The following is a 7,760-nucleotide window of genomic DNA, read 5'->3' on the forward strand; positions in this document are numbered from 1 at the left end:
AGATGTGCAGTATGTGTACACAGCAACCTGTGTAAATTAGAGCTATCTAGAAAAAAAAATCGAAAAGATAAATCTGATAAAATGTCTAATGCTTCTGAATGCATTATGAGACTCATTAGAAAACTTGGGTAGAGTTTGGAGTTGAGACTTTGATACGTACATAGAAAACCAAACAAAACAAAAATTTAAAAAATTTGTCAGTTTAAGGGAAAAAATGTGTAGAAATGAAATTCAATCATTTATGCTCCATGTTTCAGGTGTGAGTAACATTTACCTAATTATAACAGTACTAGTGTTACTGGAAAAAGGGGTCCTGATCCAGACTTCAGGAGAGGGTTCTTGGGCCTCACACGGGAAAGAATTCAAGGTGAGTCGCAGAGTACAATGAGAAGAAGACATAGTTTATTGAAAGCTACTTCCTTTTAGAGTAGGGCATCCTCAGAAAGCAAGCGAAGGAATGCACCCTCTTTGCTTTCAGTTTTTCTGTTATAGGAGTTTTGTCTATGTAAAGATTAATTGAATTGTCTATGTAAAGACTAAATTGGAAACAAAATAACAAGAAGAAGGAATTTATGCATAATCTTCAAATCATGAGGAGTAAAATTCATACAGGACCTATCGCTTAAAGAGTTTCATAGTGGCTACCAGTGGGCATTTTATGATGTTTATCAATGTGATTCTTGAATGTAAAAAGGACTATAAGATTTCATATTCTGAATTAATGTGCAGCATATTATGTTACATTTTTAACCAATTTTTAAAATTTTTGAATTTAAATTAGAAATCTTGTTGTTCTATTTATAAATCTAGTACATTAAAAATTATTTTTAAGGGGACTTTGATTAATGTTTCCTTCCATTTACAACTTAATTAAACTCCCTTAAAGATTTTAAACTACATTTATAAATTTAATATCTTCAATTATCTTTGTGAACATTTTAATTATTGGACTAACAAAAAAAGCCTTCCAGAGTAGTTAAACAACCCTTATAGAGCTAATAAATTAAACTCCAAAATCATGAATCTTAAATTATCTTAAATGTTAAACCACTACTGGCAACTCAGTAAAACCGCTTATAATTTCAACTGAAAAAAAACCAGTATCTAAAATATTCTGTTACACATTTAAAATTGGAATGTAAAATGCTAATCTATATTTAAATACTAATACAACTGTGAATAAATATCACATCTCTAAAGTATAAATATTATAGTTTTCATATACTTCATCATCTCTACACTTTTTTTCAATGTTTTCCTGGGATAAAAAAAAATCATAAAAACAATTACATTCTCTTAAGCAAATGGGGTTATCACCTCAGTGAGTTGTGGCTACTTTTTCAGGTTGTTTACCTCTCAGAGCTTTTGACTGGAAAATGAGATCTGGAGCTTCAGGTACTCAGGGTAATTGTTTGTTTTTCCCTCATTAGTATGGGAACAAATTCTAATGTTGTAAAAGTTATGTTAATAGAGATTCCAAGCCCATGAACTCTAAGTGAGATGGCCATGCAATCCATGTTTTCTAGATCCATGTTCCCTATATCTTTAGCCTGATTTTAATATCTAACCTCTCTACTGTGATTGTTTAGGTACTAAATTAAATTCAAAAATCTATTTACTGTATGATTCTTGACAGAGTTCTTTTTATATTCTTCATACTTGGTGAAGTCATAACTTTCCTAGATATTTAAATGGCATACAAATTTATTATTTAATCTCATGTGTATATCTGATTCTGTGGTCACATTTCCCAAGGCCAGATAAATGACTGTAGCCAGACAGATGTAGGACTAGGTGTAAAAAGAGATGTTCCCACAGATTATATAGTTGCTGTGTAGAGAAAACTCTCTATGTTTTTCCTCTAGTCTCACACCACAAAGATCAATCAGCAACACAGAAGACTTCTGTGACTAAATGTGTGGGTTTTTTCCTCCACACATACACCAAGGAGCAGACACCAGCTGAGTGTCCTGTAATTCAGTTCTGACACTACGCTCTCTACCTGGAGATAGTGTCAGAGCTCACAGGTCAGTCCCCAAGACTGCCCACCCTCAACCTACCAGCCACAAGTCCAGGCCTCTGAACTTCTGACCTACTGGCTTTAAGGTGGGTTCTCATGACCCCCTCTTTGGGTTTGATTAATTTGTTGGAGTGGCCCACAGAACTCAGGGAAACACTTACATTTACTGGTGTATTATAAAGGATATTGCAAAGGATACAGAAGAAGAGACACTTAGAGCAATGCATGGGGGAAGGGAGCAGAGCTTCCATGCCATCCCTGGGTGGGCCACCCTCCAGGAACATCCATGTGTTCAACTATCCAGAAGCTCACTGAACCCTGTCCTCCTGGATTTTCATGGAAGTTTCATGATATCAGCATTCCTCCCTCCAGGGCATAGGGTGGGACTCTCTCCTGAGATGGTCTTAAGACCCACAACCAGAAAGGCAGGAAGATAAAAATGAAAAAAGTCCATGAGAAAGTGAGAGGCCTGCTCCTGAGGCCTAACACACCCAATATTATAACAAAAGACTGTAACAAGGGCTAGGGGAGTTATAAGCCAGTAACTGTGGATGAAAACCAATATGTATAATAATAACACAGTTTCTGAGAAAATATTCATGGAAAATAGACCTAAATTGATACTGCCTATTGACATAATTTACTTTACTGATCTTTTCCTTCACCATTTTAATAAATAGCTCAGACAATAATGAGTACCATTCCAAGATAATAATAGAAAAGATACCAGCACTGTGCCTGTGTAACATATATTTCATGTTAGCGAAAAGCAACAAAGACAATATAACATTAAAAGACAGAAAAAAATTACATGCCACATTGACTATCATTGAATCACAAAGTGAATACGAATTTTTAATGCATTGTTTCATTAAATCAAACTCCCCTACCCACACCAATACAACTCCTCTGATGTAAGTGACATAAAAATACATAAATAGGTTTTAAAGCAGATATAAGATAAATGCAATATATGTAGTGTGAGCTTAGAGAAAGATAAAAGGGAAAATATATTTTATCTGAGAAATATATACCACACTAGAAACAGCAAAAATGAAGAATAGATATTTTCAAAATTTACTCAAATAAATGGTGTATAAGAAAAAAATCGAGCAAAACAAAATGAAAAAGAATAAATAAATAACAAGGGTACAACGATATTTATAGTTGTTTGAAGACAGACAAAGCTGACCTAACATGTTACTATGTATATTTTATCCAGTTTTCCAATTTTGTTTTTATTGCTGGAAGGTTAGTTTGGTCAGAGTCACTTCACCGTTTCAGCAAGTATAATTTTCCAAACTGACACCCCTTACTTTTTATATCTTATTTTTTATCCTATTATCACATATTTTATAATATTATATATTCCATACTGAATTATACAGTAAATAAAAAAATAAAATATGAACACAGCAATTTCATAGAAATGGTGAGGTTTTTTTAATTGAAGCAGAAGTTCATGACTTGAAAATAGAATGATGCAGTAAAGAAATAAATTCAAGAACTTATGGAAAAAGTGAAAACAATTTGCAACATCAAAATAATTAATCAGAACCTCAATCCAGATAAAGAAGGAATGGAGAACAAATATTAAAATTGGAAGGCAATGAAAATATAATCACAGATATTGATCAAGTAATTAGATAAGATCATTTTCTTAATTTTATACAAATATATTGGAAACACTGGATTATATGATTTTTTCATATGAAAATATAAGCAACCAAAATGACAAGAGTTAAAAAATCTCAGTATCTTATTAATGCAGAAAAAGATGTTGAAGATACAAAATTCTGAACATTCTCCTCTCAACAAACAGACAAATCAGCAGGCATGAACATTTTCAAGAAGAAATGTATCAAGACATGAAAGTGCTGATAACTCAATGCTATTTAAAGTTTTCCATTTCTAATTCTAGCTATGACAAGTTAATTTGTATCAAGCCATCCCACCTGGCAAGAACAATTATGAAAGCTGAATAAAATTAATTAAAAATAAGTAGCTATTTAAGGGCTTCCTATAGCAAGCAAAGCATCCAGAACTTGAGTGTGTAAGCTTCCAGAAAGAAGAGAAACACATTGAAGTGATTTCAACATTCTCCACAACCTTTCATTTGGATACATTTGCTGAGAAGATAGCTAAGAAGAAAATGGTAGCTCAGAGATTTTAGAAATCTGATAGGCCTGCATAGACAAAAATTGGAATTCATGACTATCACGGTGGTCAGGGCTTGATAAAGGGCCAGTAGAAACAAAACAATTTCGTTTTGTTTTTCCTTCACAGCATTTTCTGATTCTTTAGTTGCAGAAAGTGAGCAACTAAGAAGCTTAGTATAAAATGGAGCTACCCGACTAAAAGGAAGTTAAGCAGACCTCTCAGCAAAAGGATAGACAAAACTGGAGTTCAACAAGGAACAGAGGACCTAGAAATCTCCCTAGGCATTGAGACCCCTGAAAAGCTAATCCCTAGCTGAAAAGGCAAACTAGAAATGCACCAGCTGCCACAAAAACTGAAATCTAGCCTCAAGGCATTTCAGTCCGATTGGACCAAGAGGATCTACCTCTAAGCCAGAAGAAAACTACAACTTCTTTGGAGGGAGATCCCATCTAAAGACGTTTTCTCTTAGGTCAATGTCTGGCTTTTGATCATTAGTAACCAGGCATATCAGTCAGCAAGGCTAAATGATGCATGCACACACATGCACGTGCACAAACGCACAAACAGAGAGAGAGTGACAGTGAGAGGGAGAGGAGAAATCTATAGCTTTAAATGTTTCCATGTACAGAAAATAAAAATACTTCCAAATATATTTATGAATAAATGTATTTATACTAAACTTGACCAAAGCTGAACACATGTATTCTCTTCCCATCCCTTTCCCTTCATCTCTCTCATATACACTACACACAATAAAATACAGGCCTATTCCACTGATAAATATTAATGCAAATATTCTAAAACCATACTTTACAATTAAAAGTTGCAATCACATTAAAATCATACTCCATAATCAAGTAGTGTTCATGTTACTAAGCAAGAATGGATGACTATTTGGAAATAGTTTACTATAATTTATCATCTTAACAGAAAAACAATAATCTCCAGAAACTTCAACATATATCACCAATTAAATAATATTAACACAATAGTATTATAATGAGAAAGATGTAATTTAACCCAAAATTCAGAATTTATGTGATGGTGTTTGGGTACAGGGCCTTTGGGAAGTAACAAGCTTTAGATGATGTCATGAGGGCAGGGTACTCATGATGGAATTAGTTCCCTTATAACATAGATACCAGAGAGCTTGCTCTCTTTCCCTGCAATGTGAGGACAGAGTGAGAGAACTTGACTGCAAGAGAACGCTCACCAGATAGGAAACCTTCACAGATCCTGATCTTGGACTTTCCAGCCTCCAGATGTGTAAGAAAATACATTTCTGTTTAAACCACTCAGTCTGTGGTATTTTGTGATGACAGTTCAAGCAGACTAAGACAAATAATGACACCATTCATGATTGTTCCCGTCTACCAGTCACCAAAACAAGTTCTAACAAGATTAAAGAATAAATTCCCCCAAAAGGTAAACTTAAAGCCTAAAAATTAGAATAAATTGTAAATAAAGATTAAAAATATAACTGGAGGCAATCAAAAAATATATATCCTAAGGAGATTGTTAAAGCTATATGAAAAATGTAGGCTAAAAATCTCAGTGGACCATTATTCATAAATCTAAATAATTGTGAATAATAATTATGGGCTATGGTTATGTTGATCATGGTAAATCCATATATGTTAACATGATGTGGTAATTTGTAAATGTTTATAAAGCATTCTTGTACATTAGCAAAACAATATGAAGTGTCAAATTAAAAATCCTGAATACAAAATTACATATAAGTTATAATTCCAAGTATGTTTGAAAAATTGCATATTAAAATAATGGAAGTAAATGCAACAAACTATTCATAGCAGAATTTTATTTTACAGCAACTCAGAATAATGAAACAAATCCTTTGGCTTACAACTTTCAACTAGGCATTGTGATTTTCTTACTATTCCATTCAGTAGGATATAGGTAGCATGGTTGTATTCTCAGTTTGTCAGTGTTCTCCTGGCATCATTATTAATAGTGTCCCTATCACTTTCACAAGTTTCCTAGTTTGCAGAATAAATTATATGGTTATCTGACATATGGGAAACCTAATTTTCTTCCTTCTTCCCCAGTAATGATCTATACAATTCTGGACAACTCACCTATCCATAAAACAATTTGATCTCTACCTTAAAATAGATATATCTCTACTAGTTAACCTCATAGAAATATTGTAAGGATTAATGAGGAGATGCTTGGAAAATACTTTGAGCTCCTCAGAGAAAAGTGCTATGATATTGCCACTAATAAATTTATTTACTAGCTTGCTGACTAGAAACTTAAGGGAAATCAAGATTTTGTGGGTATCAGCAACAAAACCAAATCAATCATGCATGTTCTGGCAGCCCATTTTATATAAGTTTCCCAGAGTACAGTAGCTAGTGAACATAGAACTTCTCCAAAAAAAAAAATATATATATATATATATATATATATGAACACAGAACTTCTCCATATATAAATATATATAAATGTATATATGTGTGTATATATATATATATATATATATATATATATAATTAGAGACACATAGGCTAAATTTTGACTCCATATAGGCTGTTCAGTTAGCAGTTATGAGTAAATGTATTGAACTTCTCTTTCTTGGTGAAAATACTGTGTTCCATCAAGCACTAACCATATGGAATGTTTGGAAGTTGAGCAAAGACTGTTCATTAAGCTTCAAAGGGACAGATCTGAGCCAGCCAGCACTTTGTAACCTGGCAGTCAGGCCTCAAAATCAAGCCTATTATTTTAGTAGGCCAATTAAGTTCTTTAGAAACTCAGTGGAAAGGTGGCATCTTCACACATTTTCAGCACCTTATAAATTAGGTACTTTGGCCTGGCACTAAAATATCCTTCTTGAACTTAAAAATCAAAATCAATAAATCAATCTACTTCTCAGGCAACAAAGAAGCAGATGAAAGGCAACAATGGGGCAGATTAAACTTCTAGCAATGAATCCCAAATATACAAGAGACTTAGTTTGATTAAGATGACAAAAAAACACCTGGAGGAAGGGCACTCAAGTCTGGCTCATGGTCTCTTTGTTCTTCCTAAAACCTATATCCCTTGCATCAACTACAGTACTATAGTCGATACTTTGAAGTTGAAGCATAATATCTTATTTTTTCTGACATTGCAAGTATATAACAGATCACAAAGTTTTTTTTTCTTTTTTCTTTTTTTTTTTGAGACGGAGTCTTGCTCTGTCGCCCAGGCTGGAGTGCAGTGGCACGATTGTCACTGCAAGCTCCGCCTCCCGGCTTCACGTCATTCTCCTGCCTCAGCCTCCCGAGTAGCTGGGACTACAGGCGCCCGCCACTACGCCCGGCTAATTTTTTCTATTTTTCAGTAGAGACGGGGTTTCACCTTGTTAGCCAGGATTGTCGCGACCTCCTGACCTCGATCACAAAGTTGATTCTCTTTTCACTTGTCAAGTTCTTACCCTGTCTATCTAAAATTCATACGTTGACCTATTTCATGTCTGTCTTCAAGAACAAATCATCTCTCTTCCCACTGTCTGTCATTTTGATCTCTTTCTCTTTGCTTTGTTCTGGAGGAGAGAAAGATGTATCTGTATTAT

This window comes from Symphalangus syndactylus, chromosome 19 (assembly GCF_028878055.3).
Source record: "Symphalangus syndactylus isolate Jambi chromosome 19, NHGRI_mSymSyn1-v2.1_pri, whole genome shotgun sequence".
NCBI classification, from domain to species: Eukaryota; Metazoa; Chordata; class Mammalia; order Primates; family Hylobatidae; genus Symphalangus; species Symphalangus syndactylus.